We start from the raw sequence: 26,503 nt of genomic DNA, 5'->3' as shown, positions 1-26,503 counted from the left end.
ATTGTCCTTTAATTGGGGTTATAAAACGTCTGAAAGTCACTTATGAACTAATTTCAGATACTCTACTACTGTAAACATTTATTCTTTCAACACTACATTTGTTGTTTTAGGTGCTGGCCAACACATATTAAATTTTAAAAGAGAATAAACACATAGTCCTCCCACCAAAATGAAATAGGATAAACTATAAAGTAAAATAATAAAACAGGTTACTGCTCTTAGAAAATACTCTAACTTTGGAGTAAAATATGTATACATAAGATAACATGCAGATGAAGACGGTAAATGCAAGATAAAGCATGATGTAATGCAGATCAAATACCGTAAAGGATGAAGTGTTGTAAAGATGTTTAAGAAAGGCTTATTTATTCCACAGTTGTGGAATATCTTTAGAGGCTTCAGTTCTTAAGTAATTTTAACTGAAACCAAAACACAGAACTGTAATATAGCTTGCAATGTTTGTGAAAGGTGGTGGTTTCAAGTTAAGCTTTAGACTCCCGATTCCTGTGTTAGAGTCCTAGCTCTCTACTTAGGACATGTGAAACTTCGGACAAGTTGCTAAAGGAGCCACTGCTGTTCTCTTGTCTGTAAAGTGTAGAAATCAGAATAGGGCCTACCTCATAAGTTCTGAGGATCAAATGTATCAATATGTGTAAAACGGTTACAAACATTGCCTGGAACATATAAAGTGTCCTAAAAATTTTAAAGAAGGCAAAAGGGACAGACATCCAATTAAGTCCTGTTGTTTAATGCCTTCTAAAAATGAATTTAGAAAACTTGAGAAACGAGTTCTAGATCTTTAGCTTTCTGGAGGTGTTGATTCTGTTACAAGAATTTATTTATCTGGCCCGAATTTTCTCATTTGTGGGGAAGCCCTGGGACTAGGGGATCAGCAAGATCCCCAGAAGGACCAAGTAATCATGATGGTTTCTGCTTTTTCCATCTTGTTGAAAAAATCTTCACCTGTTCTTTGTCCATAAAGATGTCCTTCTGTGTTTCCTTTAAAGGGACTTCTATGTTTGTTTTACTATTCACATTTAGATTTCCGTACCCCTGGAATTGAGTTTTTTTGGTGTGGTATTTGGTAGTGAAAAAGATTTCACTCATTTCCATTTGAATATCAATCCCACAGGATTTGTTGAAGAGACTCTTGTTTTCTAACTACCCCAAAATATCCCTCTGAATATATATATATGTATGTATAAAAATATATATTTGATCACTTAATATATGAGAAAACTCAATATTTTACTATTATTATTTATCATAGAATTTTGGGTTTATGTATGTATGTGTGTGTGTGTGTGTGTATGTGTGTGTGTGTGTAAACTCTATATTAAATTAAGAAAGTTCTCTTATATTTCTAGTTGGATAACAATTTTTACCAGGAAATCATGATGAACTTTTCTAAGTATATTTCAGGCATACATTGAAATGAATTTTTGTTTTCCGTTTTACTCTGTTAGTGTAGTGAACTACAACAATTGATTTTTATTTGTGAAATTAGGCTTATACTTGTGTAATCAACCTAACATGATTAAAAAACATTATCTTATGCTTTATTAAACCTCTATATTCATGATAAAAGACTGGCTTATAATTTTTTTCTTGTTATGTCCATGTCAATTTTACTGTCGAGGAGATGCTTGCATCATAGAACAAACTAGGAAGTATTCCTACTTTTCCTATTATTTGGAAGAATCTGCGTGTGATTGGTGATATTTCATAATATTTGGATAATCCATCAGTGATGCCAATTGGAACTGGAATATTTTGTGGAAATATCTTTAATACAGGTCTAATTACCTTTATTGAAAAGCACTATTGAGATTTTAAAATATATTCTTGTGTGAGTTATAGAAAAATAAGTTTTCAAAAAGGTGTTCATTTGATACACATTATAAAACCTATTAGCATAAGATTGTTAAAAGCTTTGTTATGTCTTTTCATTTTTTAATCCTAATAGTGATTTTTTTCTTAACTCTTTCATTTTAAGTCAGATTAGTCATATATTCAAGTACCCAAATTATGGCTCCCTGTGTTTTCTCTATGGCATGTTTGTTTTTGCTTCATGACTCTGAAATAATATCCTTACTTTTTTTCTTCCACTCTTTTTGGGTTTAATTTTCCACTCTTTCTCAAACTTCATGAATAAAGAAACAGATAATTGATTTTAGCTTCTCATGTTTTCTAAATCAGCATAAGTCTGTAATTCTCTCTTAGCACAGACTTAGTCTCATCCCATATGTTCTAGTATGTCATATTTTCAGAATAATTTAGTTGGTATTGTCTAATTCATGTTGATATTTCTTCTTTGACCATGTGTTATTTGGAGGTTACTGAAATTATAATTTTAAAAATTGATTTTATCTTGATTTCACTGTAATCAGAGAATAAAAAATACTAAAATTCAATGAGAACTTTTAAATAGCCCTAGATATGGTCAGTTGTAGGAAGTGTTCTATATGTAGTTGACACACAACATATATATTCTGTTATTTTGGGCAGCCTTCTTTATGTGTCAAACAGGCAAAAACTGCTAATTAAATTACTCTGATCTTCTGCATAATTATTGATTTTTGTCTTCTTTCCATCAGTTATTAATATATGTGAATTATGATTATGGGTCTATCTGCTTATCTTCTTAGTTCTTTTTGTTTTGCTTTATATATTTGTAGCAATATTATTTCGTAAATACAAACTTGGAATTAGTGTATCTTCCTAATGTAGCCATCCTTTAATATAGTATAATGTATCTATACTTTTAGTAATTATTTCTGTTTTAGAGAAAAACTGTTTAATCTTAATACTGCTTAATTCATTTCCTCTTGATTTGTGTTGGTATGGTATACTGTTTATCATCTGTTTTCATTTCAATGATTCTGCGTCATAATATTTAAAGTGTTCTTGCTAGGAACACTGAATCTTCCAAATACAGTATTACTGCCTTGTTTTTAATTCCAATAACCTATTGACATTAAATTATGGCTATATTTTAATTTCTGTATACAAATTTGTTATTTTTAAAGTTTGTTCCATGTACTGCAAGTTAATTTTTGGCCATTTTTAGATTAATCTTTTATTGTTTTCCCGTTTCTATTCTGTTAGCTTCTAAGTTCTATATACTTTACTATTCTTGTGATATTACCTTAGAAGTTGCAACAGTTGTCCTTGATTTATTAGTTTAATGTAAATTATACTTCAAACTCCTTCCCAGATAATCTTAAATCCTCAGAATACCTCATGTTCATTTTTCCACCTCCCACCTTTTATGTTATAGTTGTCATGAATTTTAATTTTACATATATTTTGCTTTCTTTCTTAACTTTATTTTGGAGATTTTCAAACATATATAAAATTGAAGAGACCATATAATGAACTAGGTGTACATTGACTCCATCTTAGCAATACCAAAATATACCATATTACTTTTTTAAACATTAGCCATTTGCTCCTCAGTACCTGTATTATCTTTAAGCAAATTCCAAGTCTCAGATTATATCATTTAATCTGCCAATATTTCAGCATGCATGTGTGTGCATATGTATATTATTTCTGCATATATGTATATATTTAAATATATAAATTGTAATTTATTCTAAAAAAATATTCACAGTATTATTATCTGATACAGTTTGGCTGTATCCCCACCCAAATCTCATCTTGAATAGTAGATCTCATATTACCTATGTGTTGTGGGAGGCACTTTGTGGGAGGTAATTGAATCATGGGGGCAGGTACCCTCATTATGTTCTCATAATAGTGAGTGAGTTCTCACAAGGTCTGATGGCTTTGTAAGGGGCTTTCCCCTTTTGCTTGGCATTTCTCCTTGCTGCCACATGTGATGAAGGCCATGTTTACTTCCCCTTCTGCTTGATTATAAGTTTTCTGAGGCCTCCCCAGCCCTGCAGAACTGTGAGTCAATTCAACTTATTTCCTTTATAAATGACCAAGTCTTGGATATTTCTTCATAGCGGCTTGAGAATGGACTAATACATCATTTCATTGAATATAATTGCTGTAATTCCTTAGTGTAAATCCAGTAACAATCCTGTTTTTACAGTTTTCTCTCATAATAGTTTAATTTGTTTGACTTGAAATTCATAAAAGATACAGAGATTGAGATTCATTGACACATCCCTTAAGTCATTTAATGTATAAGCTTTCCTAATATATTCCCATATTCCTTTGTATTTTATGTTGAAATGCATTTTGACTCACTTGAAAGAACAAAATCATTTTTCCTGTATAATTTTATAGGTCTGCAGTTTAATTATTGCATCCTTCTGGTATCGTTTAACTTGCTTCTCTGTTTCTTGTACTTCCTGGGAATTATTAGTTATGTCTAGAGGCTTAATTAGATTTGGGTGGAATTTTTTTAAGTTTATTCCGAGTGACTGTGAACTTCCATCAGAAGGTACATTTCTGATTTTCTCTCCTTTTGTGGTGCTAACAGCCAGTGAATATATAATTCCCTCCTATCTTTTGTTTTTTTTTTTACTGTAATTATTATAAAAAGAGAAACTTCTTTTGTCTTACCATGAATTGCGATCGTATAAAAAAGTAGGGTAACTTACTATTTCCCCTTTATAGTAATATTCAAAATAGTAAAGTGGTGGTGCACCACTTCACAAAATCTGACAAATCACCACGAAATAACTGACTCATGTAACCAAATACTACCTCTTCCCCAAAAATCCATAGAAACAAAAATTTTAAAAAATATATTAAACTGGTTTCCTCATATTTTCCTAAGACTAAAATTGAGTTTTAAAATATTCTTAATAATTTTATGAGCTCAGGGATTCAACATAGTAGATACATTTCAGTTCCTCGCCATTATCTCAATTAATGGTCAAATTATCATGACTTTGGCTTTGGCACCTTATTTATCTTCGTTTCTGGGTCATTTTGACATTTCTCTAATAGTCTTCGATAGTTTCCTTTATTTTCAATATGACAAAATGTTCCTGAATCATAATTTTCTCTCCCACTTCTGTAAAATTATCATTTAGTGGGAAATACTATTTAGATCCAATATTCTGGGTGCTAAGAAAGTTCATTAATCTCATCAATCTTGCAGTGACATTTTCTGTCAGCATTGTCAGAAATCTCACTTCTCAATGACACTATTATAACTACTCATTTGATTATCCCCCAATACACATATAAGTCTCAGAAAAACAGTACCACCAGCACTAACATCATTACGATAACTGAAAAGAGTTTAATAGGTTGTTATTTGAGGGCTGCATTTTTTCCATAGAGAATATTCTACTAGGTAAGAACAACAAAATTATTATGTTTCAAAGTCATTTGGAGTGCTTTTTCTCTGTGAGGTTATGTCACCAGGTAATATTTTGTTATTATACTTGCTTTTCTTTAATTTTTTACAACCATGTACAATAGTTATGTGATTCCAAAATCAAATTATAAATACATATATTCAAAGCAATTTAGCTTTTATTTTTTCCCTCTACTCTCCTGCCTCTCCTCTCACCTGTAAACTCATTTTTTATAAAATCTACCTAATCTATTTTTCTATCTACATACCCTCCATTTTAGGTAAATCTTGATGTGTTAAACATACTTTTATCCATGTCAGATTTTTCTCTATTCTTGTAAAAATTTCTTATCTTTTTCAGATATTCTCTTTTTATCACTGCATAGTTATTCTATTCTGTAGATGCTCCATGACACATGGTTTATTAAACCAGATTACTGAGATGATGACTGACATTCAAATGTTTCCATTCTTTTCTTATCATAGTTATACTGCAGAAAATAACCTGGTGAATATGCTCTTTCATATTTTACACAGGGTACTCTGAGATAGATTCCTAGAACTAAGTGTGGGATCAAATAGTAAGAATATATTACATTTTGGCAGATATTTTCAACTCTATATCATTCAACTTTAATTTCATCTTGCAGTGTTTGGCAGCATCTATTTTGCATATAGTCCATATACCCATATATTTGGAATACATTTTATAACATGTATTCCATATATTTGGAATACATGGAATAAAATATGTGTGTTAAGACTTGAATTTTTTCCCAACTGATGGATGATAATAAGTAGTATCTCATATAGTTTTAATTGTATTTCTCTTATTAAAAGTGAAATAGGTTGTACTTTTCCTATATATGTATTTTTTATTTGTGGCAATTAAGAAAATAATTAATGTTATTATCTTTTAATTGTTCCTCCTTGAATCATATTTCTGAAAAAATTTCTCACTTCTAACAGCAATAAAAATGTGCCATTTTTCTTCTCATGCATTTTTATGTTCTATATTTATGTCTTATCCATGTGGAATTTACCTGTTATGCAATATAAGAAATTGGTCAAATTTTTACCATAGCTAATATCCAGCTATACCATCATCACTTATTTTAAAATCCGTCTTTTCCTCTATAGTTTAAAATCCTGCCTGTGATATTTTAAATTTCCATAAGCAGTCAGTTCTATTTTTGGATTTGCTTTCTGTTCCATTGGTCAGTCTGACCCAAAACCTGTCAATACTAAATGATTTTCGTTGGAGAAGAGTATATTTTATCATCTGACTGGACAGTCCTCCTCCATGCTCTTCTTTTTCAAAACTATCCTCTCCGTACCTGCTAGATTTTTCTTTCAAATAAAATTTTTATTCAAAATGTTTAGATACAGAACAAATTATATTCTAATTGGGCTTGCTTTAAATTGATAAATAAACTTGGACGGTTGACAACTTCGCGACATTGGAACTCTGCAACTAAGTACATAATATGTATTTCTGTTTGTCCAGATCACTTTTGTGCCTTTTGGAAGTGTTTTATGGTTCACTTCATGTATGTTCCTCATGTATATTTAATGTTTCTGTTTTAATACGTTCTTTTAAATTTATTAGTTTAAATGGAGTATTTTCTCAAATCATATCTTTTTCTTTATATTTTATAACTGATGTTGTTTTCATATATAAATGCTACTGAGATTTTGGGGGATAATAATATAACATACTTTACACATCATCTCTTTATTAAGTGGTCCTGTTGATATTTTTTGCTTGTCAAACTTTATAGTCATATCTGCAAATAAAGGTGTCTTGTGTTTTAGTATCATATTAGTATGCTTTTCCTTGTCAAACTCTATTAACTAATAGCTCCAAAAGAACTTTGGCATTAGTAACAACGGTGAACATTCTTGTGTTGCTCCTGATTTTGCAGTAAAATTTCTAGCATTTCCACATTAAGATTCTGACTTGGGGACAGTTTACGTGTGTGCTGTGTGTGAGAAGGAGAAAGTAGCAGGGCGAGGTCAGAGAGTGGAGGGAGACAGAAAGAAGATAAAAAGAGATTTCTTTTTTCTTAAGACCAGTCTCACTCTGTTGCCCATTCTGGAGTACAGTGGCACAATCTCGGCTCACTGCAGCCTCAGCCTCCTGGGCTCAAGTGATCTTTCTACCTCAGCCTCTGGAATAGGTGACCGCAGGTGCATGCCACCACGCCTAGCTAATTTTTGTATTTTTAGTAGAGATAGGGCTTTGTTATATTGCCCATGCTTGTCTCAAACTTCTGGGCTAAAGTGATCTGCCTACTTCAGCCACCCAAGATGTCGGAGTTATAGGCATGAGCTACCACACTCAGACAAGAGAGAAATCTTTTTTTTTTTTTCAGGCTGGAGTGCAGTGGTGCCATCTTGGCTCACTGCAACCTCTGCCTCCCAAGTTCAAATGATACTCCTACCTCAGCCTCCTGAGTAGTTGTGACTACAGTAGTGTACCACTACACCTGGCTAATATTTTGTATTTGTAGTTGAGACAGGGTTTCACCATGTTAGCCAGGATGGTCTTGATCTCTTGACCTCGTGATCTGCCCGCCTCAGCCTCCCAAAGTGCTGGGATTACAGGCGTGAGCCATTGCGTCTGGCTAATAGAAATCTTAATGTAAATATATAATGAATTTTGTCAAACATCTTTTTAGCATCTTTTTAGTCATCATGGAGTTCTGACTTTTCTACAGAACTCTACCAGTGTGATAGATGCCTATGAGTAAATAAATTTCTTAATAATAAATGCCACTTGCCTGGGATGTATTTGTTTTACACTGCTGAATTCTGTGAGATAAATTTTAGAATTTAGAATTTTTATTTATAAGTGAGGTGATTAGTTGTTTACCTTTTTTGAAGAAAGATTATACTCTGGCACAGTATGAACTCTGAATATTTCTTCTTTTTCTGTGCTTGGATTATCTGATCTTTAAAGATATGTTAAGCTTCCCCTGGATAACCATGTGTATCTAGGAATTTTAGGTGTGGGTGTGGCTCTTGAATAATTTTATTTCTTCAATAATAATTGTGCTTTCTTACTCTCCTCTCCCCCTTATTATTTTAGTTAAGAAAGACAGTGCTTTGTCTATTTTTTGAAAGTTTTTAAATAATCTATTAGATTTATTTCCCAGGTCTATTTTTATTTAAAAAGTTTTTAAATTTTACTTTTAAATTCTGGAATACATGTACAGAACATGCAGGTTTGTTCCATGGGTATATCCATGGGTATACGTGCCCAATGGTGGTTTGCTGCACCCATCAAAACAATACCAATCAACACCTTAAGCCCTGTCTGCATTAAGTGTTTGTCCTAATGCTCTCCCTCCCCAGCCTACCCCATGACGGACCCCAGTGTGTGATGTTTCCCTCCCTGTGTTCTCATCATTCAACCTGCACTTATTTTTAAATATTTTTTCCATCTTTTTAAGTGGGTATTACTTCTTATTCTTAATTTTTATTTTCAAATTAATATAGATATTTAGTGTTATTTCTGGCATTTGATATATTATGCTATATATTTTTTTTTAATTCTGTAGTTTTGTTTTTATTTCTTCTTTGATCCAAGAACTGTTTAACAGTTTCTTCTTTTTATCTCTAGGAAGACCTTCTTATTATAATTAATTTCTCATCTTACTGAAGTTTTCTTTGAGGGCTAATATGTCACATTTTGGTTAACATTCATGTGAATGATATGGAATGTATCTAAAGGTTGATATTAGCTTTGAGAGTTGAGTTCACTGGCAAATGTCCACCGTGGATCCTTACCCAGGTTTCCAGTGGTTTTCATTGTCTGAAGCTTAACTTTTAGTATATTCTCCAGAAAGGCTAATGAGAATAGTATTCCATGAGTTACTGTTTTTATACTCAAAGTTGTAGCCTTTATTCCTGAAGGTCACTTTCACTTGTTTGCTGTTATGAGTCAATGTCTCCAGGTTAAAAATGTTTTCCATTAGTGTATATTTTCAAATTAGATTTTTTTTCCAGGAATGTGTTCTCAGCTTATAATTTATAGTAGTTAATTTATATTGTTTAATATTTCTTTGCTAACTTCTATGTTTATCACTTTTTCTCAAATCCTTTTTATCTTTGAAAGATTATTTTTTTATTTTTTAAATTTACCTCCTTTCTATCTCGTATGTCTCTTAAGCATGATTTTCTGTGTTTAGTTATTCATATGTCTCTTCTAGCATAGGCTTTGTTTATTAAATTATTTTCTGTCATTTTTCAAATATTTCCTGGGTTCTATCACATGTTTGCAAATACCCTTTTCTTCATTCCTGTCATTGTAGGGACTTTCTTATTCTAGTTGCTGTACTTATTTAATAGTTAAAACCATTTTCTTAAAAGTTTTAGTACATTTTAAAATTATATGTTAGAATTTTGTTGTTTTGTGGCCTTGGATTTCCTGTGTGCTTTTGTCATCTGTGTGGGTGTATTTCCAGTTCTTGTTTACTTTCATTTTCTCTTAAAACCTATTTGGAGACTTGAATATGATCTATTTCTGCTGTGCATCTTAAAAGGAAATTTGCTTTTCAGTGTTTTCAGAAGGGAGAAAGTAAGGCAAAATAGGTTTGCTAACATCGTTAGAATTCTCACTTTTGTTTTCAAAAGTGATTTTAAAACATATCTTTTTATAACTTGAGTTCTCTATACTGTTCTTTCTTCCTCAGTTTTATTTGAACTATTTCCTGTTTTCTTTTCTTTTTTCTTTTTGGACCTAATGTGCTTTATGTTCAACTTGGAATTTATTCTGTGCAATTTCTTTTCATTGTGGTGTTTTGCTTTGTTTGAAAGGAAATTACTGTTTGTTAATTGAGAGTTTAAAAGGTCAAAACCTCTCTAGCATGAAGAGCATTCCCTAAAATACAGACCCTTTTATATACTCACAGAATGGATCATGAGAGCCCTCCACAAGTTGTGGATGCTGTTTCCATATGGGTCTACTACATCTGAAGGGAGTAAATGCTTGAACTGTCCTGTTCTCAGAGTCATCAAAGCCCAGTTATTTTTATTCTTTTCACTCCCACACAGATACAGCTTTGTTAAATAAATTTTGCAGCAGGTAATAATTTCTTTCCATGTACTTATTCATCTTTGAGAGTTCATGGCATATTTTTGTCAGAATCTCAGCTAATCTGGAGAAGGTAGCCAAGTGAAACAAGCCAAAATGAAGATAACAGTCAACCCTTTAACCACTTACTGTGATAGTTTGAACTAGAAACAAAATGGAGGAAAACAGTGCCACCTGCTTCCAATACATTTTCACCATGAATTGGTGTGATGATTGAGGTTCAGGTGGATGAAAACAGACTTGAGGTTCATCTTACTGCCAACAGAGTTCTCAACAAAATGAGTTTGCCATTTTATGGACCCAGGAGCTGAGCAAAGAGAAGGGGGTAGGGCTAAAAGTGGAAAAATGCAGAGTACTGAGTCTGAATGGAGAAAACTTTCTTCAGAATGTCCTCCTCTTTCCTGATAAGGAGGTCTTTGCAGAAGCTCTGAGGAAGGCCTCTGGGAAAGAGATGGAATAAACTACTGAATAGATACCTTCTCTAGAAATACAGATATGTATAAGAGTATGGCAGGCCAGGGAGCCTTTGTCCTTATCTGCAACTCTCTTCAGAGACTACAGTGCCCTGGCTGTCTACCCAGTATAGGGTAGGGAGGGAAACTTTCCCCCATGAGTCTTGTCCAGTAAAGCCTTTGTAATTGCCTATGTTTGAATCTAAAATATTCACTCATAGATTTTTTTTTTAAATCAGGAGCTAAGCTCCTCAACCTTGTCACCAATATTTGTTATATGTATTGGATTTGGATTTTTTTAATTTAATTTTAATTTTTCTATACTTTAAGTGCTGGGGTACATGTGCAGATCATGCATGATTGTTACATAGGTATACACTTGCCATGGTGGTTGGCTGCATCCATCTCCCCGTCATCTACATTAGGTACTTCTCCTGATGTTATCCCTCCCTAATCCCCCTGTACCCTGCTATCCCTCCCCTACCCTCCCACCCCAAAACAGGCCCCGCTGTGTGATGTTCCCCTCCCTGTGTCCATGTATTCTCATTATTCAACACTCACTTATGAGTGAGAACACGTGGTGTTTGGTTTTCTGTTCTTGTGTCAGTTTGCTGAGAATGATGGTTTCCAGCTTCATCCACATCCCTGCAAAGGACATGAACTTATCCTGTGGTTTCTGTTTTCACGGGGAATATTTGTGGAGATCAAAATCTGACACCACCACCTTTTCAGAGCACTCTCCACACATACTTTAGCAAGTGAGACCATATTGTCATTGTTTGGTGTAGCTAGTATTCATGAACATTTACCCAGAGCTATGCTTTCTGCTCCTCGTTGTTTTTTCTTCATTTCAGTGTTTCTTTCTGAAGAATTTTTTTAGGATTTCTTTAATATTAAGAGCAAAAATTTCTCCCAATTTTGTGTTTATCTGGGTCTGCCTCTCTCTCTCTTCCCCTGCCTTTTTTCTTTTCCGTCAGCTTCACTTTCAACATTATCTTCACAAGCTATAAAAACTAGATTGGCAGTTAACTTCTTTTAGAATTTTAAAGATATCATATAAGTTGCTAAATTAATAATAAAGACATTTTCTTTTTTTTAATTCACATTTGGATTATAGAGAGCAGTTTCAACAGAAAGCTGAGGTATGGTTGAGGTATACAGTTTTATGGGGCTCTTACCATGTCACAGGATGTCTGTCAATGCTCAATGATATACCCTCAAAACATTAAGCCAGCTGTTATTCAGACATAAAATAATCAGAAACAGAGGTTCCTCCCATAGATATTCAACAAGATCAAACAAACAGCTGCAGTGATCCATTTTTACCTCTAAAAGTATGGCTCACAGGGGCATCTGAACCCTGCATTTCTTTCTTTTTTTTTGTTTTTTTTTTTGTTTTTTTTGTTGTTTTACCATTAGGATATTTCGATGGACACATTTTTTTTTTTTTTTTTTTTTTTTTTAATGTGTATAACTCCCCTAGCCTACCAGGGTTCCTCTCTTTTTTTTTTCGTTTCTTTTCTTTTTTTTTAAGAAAGAAAATAAAAAGGAGTGAAGGAGATGAAGAAAGAGAAAGAAAAAGAGGGAGAGAGAACGGGAATGTAGGTATATTCTAAAAATGGGTATTAATAATGGCCAGTCAATATTTTGTGTATTTAAAGTGGAGAATGTATATTTTGTGTATTTAAAGTGGAGAGCTCTATAAATATTTATTAAGTTTACTTGTTCCAGATCTGAGTTCAAGTCCTGGATATCCTTATTAATTTTCTGTCTCATTGAGTCTAAATCTCTTTATGAGTCTTATGTGTCTGGGTGTTAGGATCGTTAGCTCTTATTGTTGCATTGATCCTTTTACCACTATATCTTTGTTGCTTTGAAATCTATTTTATCAGATGCAAGAATTGCAACTCTTGCTTTTTATTTATTTATTTATTTTTGCTCTCCATTTGGTTGGTAGATCTTTCTCCAACCCTTTGTTTTAAGTCTTTGTGTATCTTTGGATGTGAAATAGATCTGAATGTAGCATATCATTAGGTTTTGGCTGTATCTTTTGATTGGGGGATTTAGTCGACTTAAATTTAGGGTTACTGCCAATTGATGTTAACTGGCTATTTTATCCATTCGTTAATGTAAATTCTTCTTTACGTTGATGCTCTTTACTTTTTGGTATATTTTTAGAAAGGCTAATAGTGGTTGTTCCTTTCTATGTATAATGCTTCTTTCAGAAGTTCTTGTAAAGCAGGCCTGGTGGTAATAAAATCTCTGAGTACTTGCTTGTTCGTAAAAGATTTTATTTTTCCTTCAATTGTGAAGCTTAGTTTGGCAGGATATGAAATTCTGGGCTGAAAGTTCTGTTCTTTAAGGATGTTGAATATCAGCCCCCAATCTCTTCTGGCTTGTAGGGTTTCTGCTGAGAGATCTGCTGTAATTCTAATAGGCTTCCCTTTGTGGGTAACCTGACCTTTCTCTCTGGCTGCCCTTAGTATTTTCTCCTTCATTTCAACCCTGGTGAATCTAACGATTATGTGCCTTGGGGTTGCTCTTCTTGGGGAATATTCTTGTGGTGTTCTCTGTATTACATAGGATTGAATATTGTCCTGCTTTGCTAGATTCAAAAAGTTTTCCTGAATAATATCCTGAAGAGTATTTTCCAGCTTGGATTTGTTCTCTTCGTCGAATTCAGGTACACCTGTCAAATGTAAATTAGGTCTTTTCACATAGTCCCATATTTCTTGGAGACGTTGCTCATTCCTTTTTATCCTTTTTTCTCTATTCTTGTCTTCTCGTTTTATTTCATTAAGTAGGTCTTCAGCCTCTGATATCCTTTCTTCTGCTTGATCAGTTCGGCTATTCAAACTTGTGCATATTTTGCAAAGTTTTTGTGTCGTGTTTTTCAACTCCATTAGTTCATTTATATTCCTCTCTATATTGTCTATTCTTGTTAGCATTTCATCAAACCTTTTTTCAAAGTTCTTAGTTTCTTTACATTGGGTTAGAACAAGTTCTTTTAACTCCCAGAAGTTTCTTATCATCCACCTTCTGAAGCCTACTTCTGTTAATGGCACACAGTCCTTTTCCATCAGGGCTTGTTCAGTTACTGATGAGGAACTATAATCCCCTGTAGAGGGAGAGGGATTCTGATTTTGGGTATTCTCAGCCTTTTTAGGCTGGTTTCTTTCCTTTGTTATAAATTTATCCATCTGTCATCTTTACAATTACCACCTTTCTAGTTGGGTTATTGAGTGGATGCCCAGTTTATTAATTCCCAGTGCTGGAATCCGAGCAACCCACTGCGCCGGCCAAAACAGCAGCGATAAGACTGATGGTGCTCTTCTGCCCGGGAATCTCCTAATCTCCTGAGAATCTTCTAATGTCTTAAATAAAGACATTTTCTAAGAATTTAATACCCTTGCTAACTTAGTAGTTGAAATTTAATCAACACATGAGCAAAACTATTTTCTTTATGTTCCTCTCAAGATATTGAAAATATAAGTTATAGACGTCAAGTAGTACCATGTTTTTTATTAACTACTAATAACTAAAAGTAAGACTGAAAAATTACTCACATAGACAGTTTAAATAATATGTTTTTTAATTAAATATATATTTGATTTATTTTACACATTTCTATCTTATAAGAGCAAAGGTAGGCTTATAACAGAAATGTTTGTCTTTTAGAAACTTATGAAAGTCTCTTTATTTCAAAGTATAAAAATTATGAACACAGTTTCTATAAATACTAATATTCTGACAGTTTTCTCAAATGTTGAAAGTAAATTAAGGTTCACTATGAAAAATAAAGGTTTTCCAAATTTCTTAATTTTTACTTTTGTTTGCTATCTATAAAATGATTATAAAATCACCATGGAAACAAATTGTTGTTGCAACATTAAGAAAACAACTACTCCATTGCAACAAAATCTAGGTCTATAACCATTACCCAGCGTATACATATCAACTTCCATTAAATACAAAACAGAGAAAATGAAGCATAAACAAGAATGAAGGCACCAGGAAAAGAATATGGCCGTTTTTTTCGACTTTTCCAGTGAATAACTCCATTTTAAAAATACAATTTTATTGGTATTGAATTTTTTACATTACAATTTTCTGTTTTATTTGTTTTCTGTTGAAACAAACTTCTACTAGATAAAGGCTAGGGAAGAATATAAATGGTACCTGAAATCAGTCTTCTAAAGTAATTATAATAGCTGTGTCAAGTTTTTTTAACAACATAACTTTTCACTGTTTCCATTAACATGCATTTATTTTTAAAAATGATTTATTGAGCAACATAATTGTTTCTCTTTTGAAGATGAGACTTGTGTGACATAATTTCTAACTCAGAATAATTTAAATTCAAATCTGGCTACAGTCCTGAAGTGAACAACTTATTCCATATATATGTGCTAGATGAAGATGGTATAAGTAAGAAAGGAAGTTGAAATGGTTAATTAGGTTAATTAATAGTTAATTAGGTCAGGCTTTTCTCTCTAAAAGATGACTTTTGAGTTGAAATATGAAGTAATTAGAGACTTGATAGAGTTGATAGATACATACATTCTAGTTAAGAGAAATAGCTTCATTTAAAAAAAAACTGTGAGGGAAGAGAAGTGGATAATAATACAAAGATGTATTTAATGGCAGTAAGGGATTCAAATGGAGAGCAACAAAAGATAATTCTAGAAGGATAGTGGGAATATATTGGGGGCAGAGAGCCACATATAATTTATTCTTCGTTAAATTTATATTTCCTAGGCTCGTGCATAGTGCTAAATAAGTATTCATTGAAATAAAACTATGCCATTTTTACCCTGGTTTGGACCAAGATGATAAGTGTAAAAATGAAAAGGAATCATTTAATCATTCATTTATCCTAGACTTTACTCTGAATGCCTATTGCAAAGGGAATAAAACATTGCCCCAGTACTATAGATCCTACCATTTTTCCAAAGGCTACAGAATAACAGAAAAAAAAAATATGCATGTATACACATACATTTACACACAGAGAGTTCAGCACATTTTGATAGGTTCAAAAGTAGAGTCATGAACAAAGTGAACAGAGTAACTGTGTCAGAAACTTTTAGGAGAGGAAATTTTATTTTTTTGACTATCAGATTCAGAAAATGTAAAAGAAAATGGAAAAATTTTAAATATCTCCAAAGTTATGCAGAACTGGGAGAAATGTGGTTTCAGAAAGGTGCTGAGAAAATAAAAATAAGATGGTTATATTTCCAATTAAGTTTAAACCATGTTCTATTGTTTTACCTACTGTGTAAACTACAATAGGATGTATATTTTTTGAGAAAGCAGAGACAGAAAAGGTTGCTATGTCAAACTGGTGCCATTGTTGGTGATTAACTAGATGATTCTGTCTCCAATATGAACTCGCCCATATACACGGTCACTTGCTTATTAGACAAGGCAAGCAAACCTGACCAGATTTACAGCGGAAGAGTTTCACTTACAAGCTAAAGTTAACAATCCTCTTACTCTTGGCCCGTGGTGTGCAGATATTTGCCCCACTTTTCATGATTTGATCCCACTTGGTCTTAGACTCTCTACTATTGATCTTACCTGGTACTCCGATTTTTGGCTCTTTATTTTGACTTCCGTTTCCTAATTAGACCCCCTTTGTTCTTCACATTCCAAAGGTTGATTTCTTGCTGGCATGTAATGGCATGTAATGGCATGTAATGCCATGTAATCATGTAATGACGTGCATGTTCATGTCAAATTCACCAGTCTAATGTTTAAAATATTTCATCAAATTTTTATAATAAGTAGCATTCAAAATCAGCAAATTATTATATTTAAAGAGTTCTCAACCCACAAAGAAGTGACTAGTCAATAACATGATAAAAGATCCTGGGGTAGGGGTTGAATTGGGGCAAGTAAGGAAAAAAAATCAGACATAGATACACAAATGAACTAAATAAAGGACAAAAGAAATCTTATGCAATTATATGAAAAATATATAAATATAAGTCTACAAATTTTAAACTACTTTGAATTTACATAAAGAAAAAATTTAACTTAATCTTAAATAATTTGCTTAGGAAGAAACTCCACTTTTTTTTTCTTTCTTTCTTCAAGATGCTAGAGATAGTATCTTGAGCTGTTGCCCAGGCAGGAGTACAGTGGCATGATCATAGCTCACTCTAATCTCTAATTACTGGGCTCAAAGGATCTTCCTGCCTCAGCCTCTCAAGTAACTGGGACTACAGGCACACACTGGCATGCCCAGCTAATTTTTACATTCTTGGTAGAGATTCGGGTCTCACAATGTTGCCCAGTCAGGTCTCAGCCTCAGATGATCCTCTCATCTCAGCCTCCCAAAGTGCTGGGATTATAGTTGTGAACCACTGTGCCCGCCCAAGACTCTTCCTATTAACAAGAATAGAGGAAAGGTCAGTGGCATGTACTGGTGCCAAGGAAATTGTTTCTTGCAGATTCCATCTGCCAGCCATACAACATTCCTCAAATGAGACATGTTTTGAGGCCTGAGATCTGTACCTCAAATTGTTTGTTTAAAGCTAAAAACAGCACAATTAAGAATTGGAAGTATTTCTAAAAGAATATCTAATAAATTATTTTGTAACTTCTAAAAGGAACTAAACCTTTTCTTTTTGTGGAAAATAAAAGGAGTGAGAATTTATTAAATATTCAGAGTAAAATCAAGCTACAGGTGACAGTGGACCTTTAAGAAAATTAATGTACTTGGCCTATGCTGTCTGCTTTATTTCTTATGTGTATATCTATGTTAATGAATATTCATATATTATTAGCCTAGTGACATTAAGTAGTAGAGGTAAAAAACTCAACTGTTATACAAACAGTTGCTGTTAAAATGAATCATCATTCCATTCACATAACTATTTTTGAGTACTTTAGAGTATAAAATGTTTTTAAAATGCCTTGAAAACAAATAACTAATGTGACATAATCACATCCTCAATAGAGTTTTGTTTTCTTATATTCCTTTAATTCTCTTACTGAATTGAAACTTATTAGATTTCTTTTAGAAAGTTGATTATCATGATACAATAGTAGTTTGTAATAACAAAATTAAGTAATCGTGGCTGAAAGACATTTATTCCTTTGTGTAGACAACAATGTTTTATCATTAGCTCAAATCATCTCAGTATTTTTCACTTTAATTTAATTAGACTATCACATATTTAAACACTGGAAATGTAACAATTTACGGTAGTTCATTGTGTTTTATTTTTCAACCAGAATATGTTCTCTTAAACTTGAGAGTGCATCTTTTGAAGGGAAAAGATATCCCAAAAATGGTGTTAATTGTTGTCTAGTGTTCCTACTATATGAAAATATAAGTATTATAAATCTAGGAACCAAATGTCTGTCTATGTAGGGAGTGTTTTCAAATAAAGAATCCCAAGAATCAAAAATATTAAAACATTTCAAGTTATATTCCAATCACTATGTGTGTTAATCACCAAATGTCGAATAGATGGAGACGCATAGTCCCAGTAATACTTACAAGCCCTCAAAGTGCTCTGTTTCTCCAGCACCTGGTAATTCTTGGGATTCTTGCTCTCCTAGCTCAGAAGAATCCTTTTAGCCATGATATATTTTGTTTCCATATCACAAACTAAATAGCAATCATTTGCATCCCATTTCAGCAGGGACTCACATTCGACAGTGCCTCATTCTTTAGGATGAATAATCCTAGATGAATCCAAGTGTATAAAAGAGTCTAAAATATTACTTGGACCCAGTATAGAAATTTTGATAAATTATTTCTTTAAAACAAAAGGGTATGACAAAGTGTCAGTTTTCATATGAGTCACACATTTTTTTATTTATTTGAAGAATTTTCAGAGATAATTTTGAGTCTTAACATTTTTTTTTTTTGCCTTTATATGCTGCCTTTAGATCCTAACTATTAAATACATTGGCTTGGTGTGGTGGTTCATGCCTGTAATCCTGGCACTTTGGGAGGCCGAGGCAGGCATATCAAGAGGTCAGGAGTTCAAGACCAGCTGACCAACATGGTGAAACCCCCGTCTCTACTAAAAATACAAAAATTAGATGGGCATGGTGGTGTGCTCCTGTAATCCCAGCTACTCAGGAGGCTGAGGCAGGAGAATCGCTTGAATTTGGGAGGCGGATGTTGCAGTGAGCCAAAATTGCACCACTGCACTCCAGCCTGGGCAACACAGTGAGACTCCATCTCAAAAAAAAAAATGTTGACACCCCCATAATTACTTTTATAACACTTCTCTCCTCATCTAGACAGTAATTTCCTTGACAATATGGGAAACCTCCTCTTTATACACCATGGTGATTCGGAGGACTGACAGGTAATCTATGCTATATAAATGTTCATCATGGGCTCATCATTCATCCTGTGTAACCTCCTTAAGCTGATTCATACCACAGACTCACTGGAAGAAATTGCTCCCCTCTCTTTCACTAACTGGTACAACACCATTCTAGGAAACATTTTCTGAATCAGTGAACATTTGAATGAATAAAAGTATGTAAATCTGTTTAGACATTTTAATTTAATAATATATTCTAAGGTTTCTTTTAGTTGTTGGGAATTATATTTAGCTTCTAAAATTTTGCCACTTAACATCTGCTAGAAACAGCCCCATTCTCACCACATAGATAATCTCCCAACTACATGATAATCATTGTAGCTTATATAACATTTTCTTAATTTAGATATACCAGCAGTATATAACAAACTATTTGCTAACAGTGTAGAGTGGAATAAAAACAATAATGGGGAAACTGGCAATTTAAAGAGCAGGTGAAGGGTAGTCTACATACTTTTCATAGTTTTGGATAATTTCCTTTGTGATAAAGTCATAAACATAAAAAAGAACACCAGAACTTAATGTGCTCAGTTGGGTTAGCCTCTACAGCATGTCTTTATGGGACTTCTGTACTTTCTCCCCAGATTAATTGCTTTTATATCATGTACCTCTGCAGGAACAATGTGACAAATGATAAAACAAAATAAGGTCACTTCATTTGATCAGGGACAGGAATGACTTATGCAAAATTTTATTGAAAATTACTATTTAAGTTGCACATTGCCTGTACTTTTCAGAATTTTAAAAAGAGTGGTTTGATGTGTGGAGATGATGGATGAGGGTGAGATAGAAAGCATATTAATGTATGAAGTCATGAAAACTTCTAAAAAGATATTCGGAAGAAAACCTAGCCAAAACCATTCAGGACATAGGCCCAGGAAAGGACTTCATGACTAAAACACCAAAAGCATTGGCAACAAAAGCCAAAATAGACAGTGGGACCGAATTAAACTCCAGAGCCTCTGTACAGGAAAAGAAACAATCATGAGTGAACTGGCAACCAACAGAATGGGAAAAAGTTGTTGCAATCTACCCATCTGACAAAGGGCTAATATCCAGAATCTTCGAAGAACTAAAACACATTTACAAGAAATAAACCCATCCAAAAGTGGGAGAAGGATATGCACAGACACTTTACAAAAGAAGACATAGGTGAGGCCAACAAACATATGAAAAAATGCTCATCATCACTGATTATTAGAGAGATGCATTTCAGATCCACATTGAGATACCACCTCATGCCAGTTAGAATGGCAATCATTAAAAAATCTGGAGACAACAGATGCCGGAGAAGATGTGAAGAAATAGGAACAGTTTTACACTGTTGGTGGGACTGTAAATTAGTTCAACCATTGTGGAAGACAGTGTGACACTTCCTCAAGGACCTAGAAATAGAAATACCATTTGACCCAGCAATCCCATTACTGTGTGTATAGCCAAAGGATTATAAATCATTCTATTATAAAGACACATGCACAGGTATGTTCATAGCAGCACTGTTTACAATAGCGAAGACCTGGAACCAACCCAAATGCCCATTGACAATAGACTGGAAAGGAAAGTGTAGCACATATACACCATGGAATACTATGCAGCCATAAAAATGATGAGTTTGTGTCCTTTGTAGGGACATGGATGAATCTGGAAGCCATCATTCTCAGCAAACTGACATAAGAACAGAAAATCAAACACTGCATGTTCTCACTCATAGGTAGGTGTTGAACAATGAGAACACATGCACACAGAGAGGGGAGCATCACACACTAGGGTCTGTTGAGGGAGCCAAGGGAGGGCCAGCTGGGGGGTGGGAAGGTTGGGGAGAAATAACATAGGGAGAAATGTGAGATGTAGGTGATGGGGGAATGGAGGCAGCAAACCACATTGCCATGTTGTGTACCTGTGCAACAATCTTGCATGATCTGCACATGTACCACAGAACCTAAAGTACAATAAAAAGGAATATTAAAAAATAATAATCATCATCATTTCAAATAATAAGCACATTCTTAAGAAATAAAAATATTTAGAAGGTTTTTGTTTTTTAATATGTATTTTATTGCATTTTAGGTTTTGGGGTACATGTGAAGAACATGCAAGATTGTTCCATAGGTACATAATGGCAATGCAGTTTGCTGCCTCCTCCCATCACCTATATCTTGCATTTATCCCCATGTTATCCCTCCCCAACTCCCTACCCTCTGCTGTCCCTCCCCTAATTCCCCCTGATAGGCCCCAGTGTGTGATGCTCCCTTCCCCGTGTCCATGTGTTCCATCCTTATAATAAAATGCTTTATAATCCTTGATATATACCCAGTAATGGGATTGCTAGGTCAAATGGAATTTCTATTTCTAGGTCCTTGAGGAATGGCCACACTGTCTTCCACAATGGTTGAACTAATTTACACTCCCACCAACAGTGTAAAAGTATTCCAATTTCTCCACATCCCCTCTTGCATCTGTTGTCTCTGGATTTTTTAATGATAGCCATTCTAACTGGCATGAGATGGAATCTCAATGTAGTTTTGATTTGCATCTCTCTAATGACCAGTGATGCTGAGCATTTTTTTTTATGTTTGTTGGCTTCATATATGTCTTCTTTTGTAAAGTGTCTGTTCATATCCTTCTCCCACTTTTGAATGGGCTTGTTTGTATTTTTCTTGTAAATCTGTTTAGTTCTTTGTAGATTCTAGATATTAGCCCTTTGTCAGATGGTAGACTGCAAAAATTTTTTCCAATTCTGTTGGTTGTCAATTCACTCTAATGATTGTTTCTTTTGCTGTGCAGAAGCTCTGGAGTTTAATTAGGCCCCATTTGTCTATTTGGCTTTTATTGCCAATGTCTTTGGTGTTTTAGTCATGAAGTCCTTGCCCATGTCTATGTCCTGAATGGTTTTGCCTAGGTTTTCTTCTAGGGTTTTTATGGTGTTAGGTCTTATGTTTAAATCTTTAGTCCATCTGGAGTTAATTTTAATGTAAGATGTCAGGAAGGGGTCCAGTTTCTGCTTTCTGCACATGGCTAGCCAGTTTTCCCAACACCATTTATTAAACAGGTACTCCTTTCCCCATTGCTTGTTTATGTCAGGTTTGTCAAAGATCAGATGGTTGTAGATGTGTGGCATTGCCTTTGAGGCCTCTGTTCTGTTCCATTGGTCTGTATCTCTGTTTTGGTACCAGTGCCATGCTGTTTTGTTTACTATAGCCATGTCATATAGTTAGAAGTCAGGTAGTGGGATTCCTCCAGCTTTGTTCTTTTTGTTTAGACTTGACTTGGCTATGTGGGCTTCTTTTGGTTCCATATGAAGTTTAAGGTGGTTTTTCCAGTTCTGTGAAGAAGGTCATAGGTAGCTTGATGGAGATAGCATTGACTCTGTAAATGACTTTGGGAACTATGGCCATTTTCACCATATTGATTCTTCCTAACCATGAAATGTTTCTCCATCTGTTTGTGTCCTCTCTTATTTCATTGAGCAGTGGTTTGTAGTTCTCCTTGAAGAGGTCCTTTACATTCTTTGTTAGTTTTATTCCTAGGTATTTTATTCTCTTTGTAGCAATTGTAAATGGCAGTTCATTCTTGATTTGACTCAATTAAGCATCTCATTTAATATCTAGAATAAAGCTGTGAGATAAGTGTTATAGTTTTTTTCAGATCAGAAAACTAAGGCACAGAGGTTTTACTCAAAACCAAACAGCTAGTAAGTGTCAGAGTCAGAGTCTTATTAAGGCTATTTGACTCCAAAGACTAAGTTCCTTTTGACAAGGAGGGACTTGTAAAGACAAAAAAAAAAGCAAAACAAAACATAAACACATCTTATTGTTTAGTCACATTCCTAAAATATTATTTACTCTAGTAAGTTTTATAACATTGGTCTTGATTTTTGACATCCTTGTCATGACATTTTGGGGACAGAGTTATTTCTTTTTCCTGATGTCAGTATTGGCCACAAAACTTGCTTTGGCAAATGGAACACAAGTGGACATGATATACACCACCTCTGAGAGGTGCTTTAAATGTGCTCATATTTGATTTTACCACTCTGTTTCTACTCTTAGGTATGACAGCATGTTTTGGGTAGCACTGCTTCTTCAGCCTGAGTCTTTAAGAGACTTATCACAGATCTGAACACCGACCACACTGACAAAAGCGTGAAACAGAGACACAGCAGCAGAACCATCACGAGGGGCATATAATTTGAATGGGAAATAAACATTAAAGCCACTGATATTTGGGGGTTACGTGATGTGTAGCACAATTTAGAGAAAACTAAATAATACACTTTTCAAGCATTTAGGGGATATTGTCTAAGATCTAAAAAGCTAATTGGTAACATTTTTACAATAGGTAACCTAACTTTTCACAGTTTTCTTCTGCATAGGAAAAGCAGAAAGTTGTTGTAGAAATATATTTTCACCCCACATAGCCCAAATAGTTTTGTTGTCCTGGTGCCAAGAAAGGCTTCTTTGTAGATATATATCCCCACTCTGGTACAAGATCACAGAAATTAATTCATCTTGTTTAAGCATTCTTTTCCCGAAGGAGAGAGTTTTTATAACTAATCGTGGGAGAAGTTACTCAGTATGTAAGCAATGCCTTACTGTGCATATGTTCATCAAAGTAATTTTCCCCATGACTGGACAGGCCTGAGATGGACCCAGAGCAATCAGCAGTTACTGGGTGGAAAGAAAATAATAAGAGTTTCAAAGCAGAAGGAAATAGTGACACAGGCTGAGGAATAAAATGACTATTGTGACTTCTTTTATATCACTGATCACTTTATATTATAATCAGAAATCGACAAAAATATTCCTAGAGCTGTGCATTCTCTATGAACATATAAACATGTTTATTACAATGTTAATAAAAATGATACATGCATAATCTGAATCATGCTTTAAACATGGCCACCTTTTAATTGTGTGTATCACACAAATTGTGTATTTACAATAGAGTTGGCACTATTTACTATATTTACTCTTTAGAGGATTTGGAAGATCTATTTACTATGGAAAATTGCTGCTATAATTTCCTGGCCTAATGAGAAAAAAAACATGCTGATTAATAGGGCAGTAAAAAATTTGGGTAAAAAGATTTCAAGTCACACTGCCCAAAGGAAGATTTTGCAATAATTTTACTAGAAAAGCCATATAGTGCAGTCAATGGCAGTATTACTCTGGGATGTAAGACAGTGTAGAATTCGAAAGAACCTGAACCACACAAGTAAGTATATTCATCTGTTAAGCTGTTACTTAGTTTAGTGATCCATCCCATTAATTTGATGTTGCTGATTTGAATTTATTAATATTATGGTTTCCATCTGTTTAATTTATAAATGAGTTTTATTTTATAGTTGTTTAAATTTTAAGTATAAAGAAGCTATACTTAGTTTCACATTTATATGTATTTTAGTAGTGTATTAGATATAATTTAAGTCAACACTGAGGTTAGTAAGAATTTTGTTTTTCCTTTATAAGGTCTCTATTCATTAGTGAAAACACTATTTTGAAAAAATAAGCTTGTCTGGTATTAGTTGTTCAATCTTAAAAATAAACTAGTTCTCACAATGTTCCAAATTAGGTATTCATTTACTATATTTTGCATGTTTCTTTGTGTATTGTAGTCTATGTAAATCATCTGTGGAACTGACATTTAAAAGATGAGAAGCCACTGTTTGTGAATCAGCCTAGTTGTTTCACTTATACACTTTTTATAAGAGATTAGAACATTTTTGTGTATTTAAATTTAAGAATGATTTTTTTAAAAAATTGTTATGGAATGATAGTTTCTATTTCTGTTAGCTGAACTCACTTCTGTGTTATTTCTGTTTAAATCACTTCTGTGTGTTTAATTTACTTCCCAGTTTTGCAATTATGAGGGTTTTTTTCTGGCTTTATGTTGACCTATATATACTAAAATTTGAATTTAAAATTTCTGGTCGCAGGAGAGGAAAGGTTCTCCTACAGAGATAATTAGGCAATATGGATGTGGTTTTTCAGCATGTGCTGTAAATTTCAGTGAGGATTGTCCTCTGTAATTGCTTTTAGCACTTTCTGATTTTGTCCTTGGCACCATGCTTTGAGTTCAGAGCACCTGAAACACATCATTCTCTTTCTTCCGAAGAAGGTCACTAGCCTTTGCCCTCCACATTGCACTGAGTGTGTGAAGGAACACAATAGTAATCAACAATACTATAAATAATATAGTAAAATCTCATTAAGCACTCCTCACATTTTCATGTGATTATCTTTTTTTCTGAAAAATGATTCCATATTCTTTAACAGAGACCCAAAATAGCACTTTCTGTTTATTTGTGGGGTTCTTCCTATAATATTTTTAAAAAATTACTTAGTGATATTTTCTATTTGGGGACAGAAAATAATAAAATAATATTTTTCTGTTCATGTTAGAAGTTTAATGAAGTGTTTTCAATAGTGTGTTTATAAGTATTTAATATAATTATTTTGAAATCATAAAAGGGTACAATAAATGTGACGACAATAAAATAATTGTACTTAGGGAAGTAAGAGTAGAATTGTCTTAAAAGCAAGTAAGAACTGTATTTATTCTCTTATTCAACCGCAAATGTATCTTAGGATAATCACAAAAAGCAGAAAACAGATCCTTTGTCCTCTGTTTATATATTTTTTTAATTTTGAAGTTATAGCTTGTTATGTAACCTATTCAGCAGTTTGGAAAATACTTATTTCTTGTGATATTAAATTTGCATTTCCTGGTGATTAATTTTTCATGTAAATGATTGTGAATTTAGTTTGGTAGGTTGGATTATTTTGATTAATAATTAGAACATAAGAAATGATGTAATAGAATGGAAAATAGTATATAATTACTAATTAAAAATAAGCAAAAATCTGGCTTATGAAAACAAAAAAGTATGTTAATGAAAGTGATAACTTGTTTTAGGATTTAAGGGTTTCGGGTAGAAAAAAAAATTAGAAATCTCAGGATATGCCAAAGCTATGGTCAAGTATTTCATATAGATAAAATCAGGTCAGAGTAGGGGCTAATACAGGTCAGCAATGAAAGGGCAAGAAACAGGGGAGAAAGGAGTCTGCTAGGAGATGCTGGGTTGGGTTATGAGCTCCAAGGGTGATGTAAAGGCATAGTAAGAGAGAGCTCTGAACTCCTACAATCAAGTGTAGGCAATATATTAGGTTTCCTTTTAATTGCCTCAAATGGATGCTAACTCTGCCTAGCCTAAGCAAAAAAGAATGTATTGGAAGACTATGTGAGAAATTACAATTTCCATGAAAAGACTGGAGTCCCAGACATGGAAAATGATAAATCCAAAGTAGCTACGGGG

At 33.6% G+C, this 26,503-nt stretch overlaps 1 protein-coding gene across 19 annotated transcripts in view; it reads left to right on the top strand.

Moving 5' to 3' along the window:
* RALYL (RALY RNA binding protein like) overlaps nucleotides 1–26,503 on the top strand; it is a 765,327-nt gene that overhangs the window by 354,936 nt on the left and 383,888 nt on the right. Inside the window, exon 1 of one of the 19 annotated variants that reach the window (XM_078352744.1) lies at nucleotides 3,801–3,915. The exons of the other annotated variants lie outside the window; for them this stretch is intronic. The gene's annotated coding sequence lies outside the window, so the exon portion shown is untranslated. Of the gene's footprint in view, nucleotides 1–3,800; nucleotides 3,916–26,503 lie in introns of those variants that run through there. 19 annotated transcript variants of the gene reach the window in all.

The sequence above is a fragment of the Callithrix jacchus genome, chromosome 16 (assembly GCF_049354715.1).
Source record: "Callithrix jacchus isolate 240 chromosome 16, calJac240_pri, whole genome shotgun sequence".
Classification (NCBI taxonomy): Eukaryota; Metazoa; Chordata; class Mammalia; order Primates; family Cebidae; genus Callithrix; species Callithrix jacchus.
The sequence above is the reverse complement of the archived record's forward strand: the minus strand, read 5'-3'. Positions and strand labels throughout refer to the sequence as shown.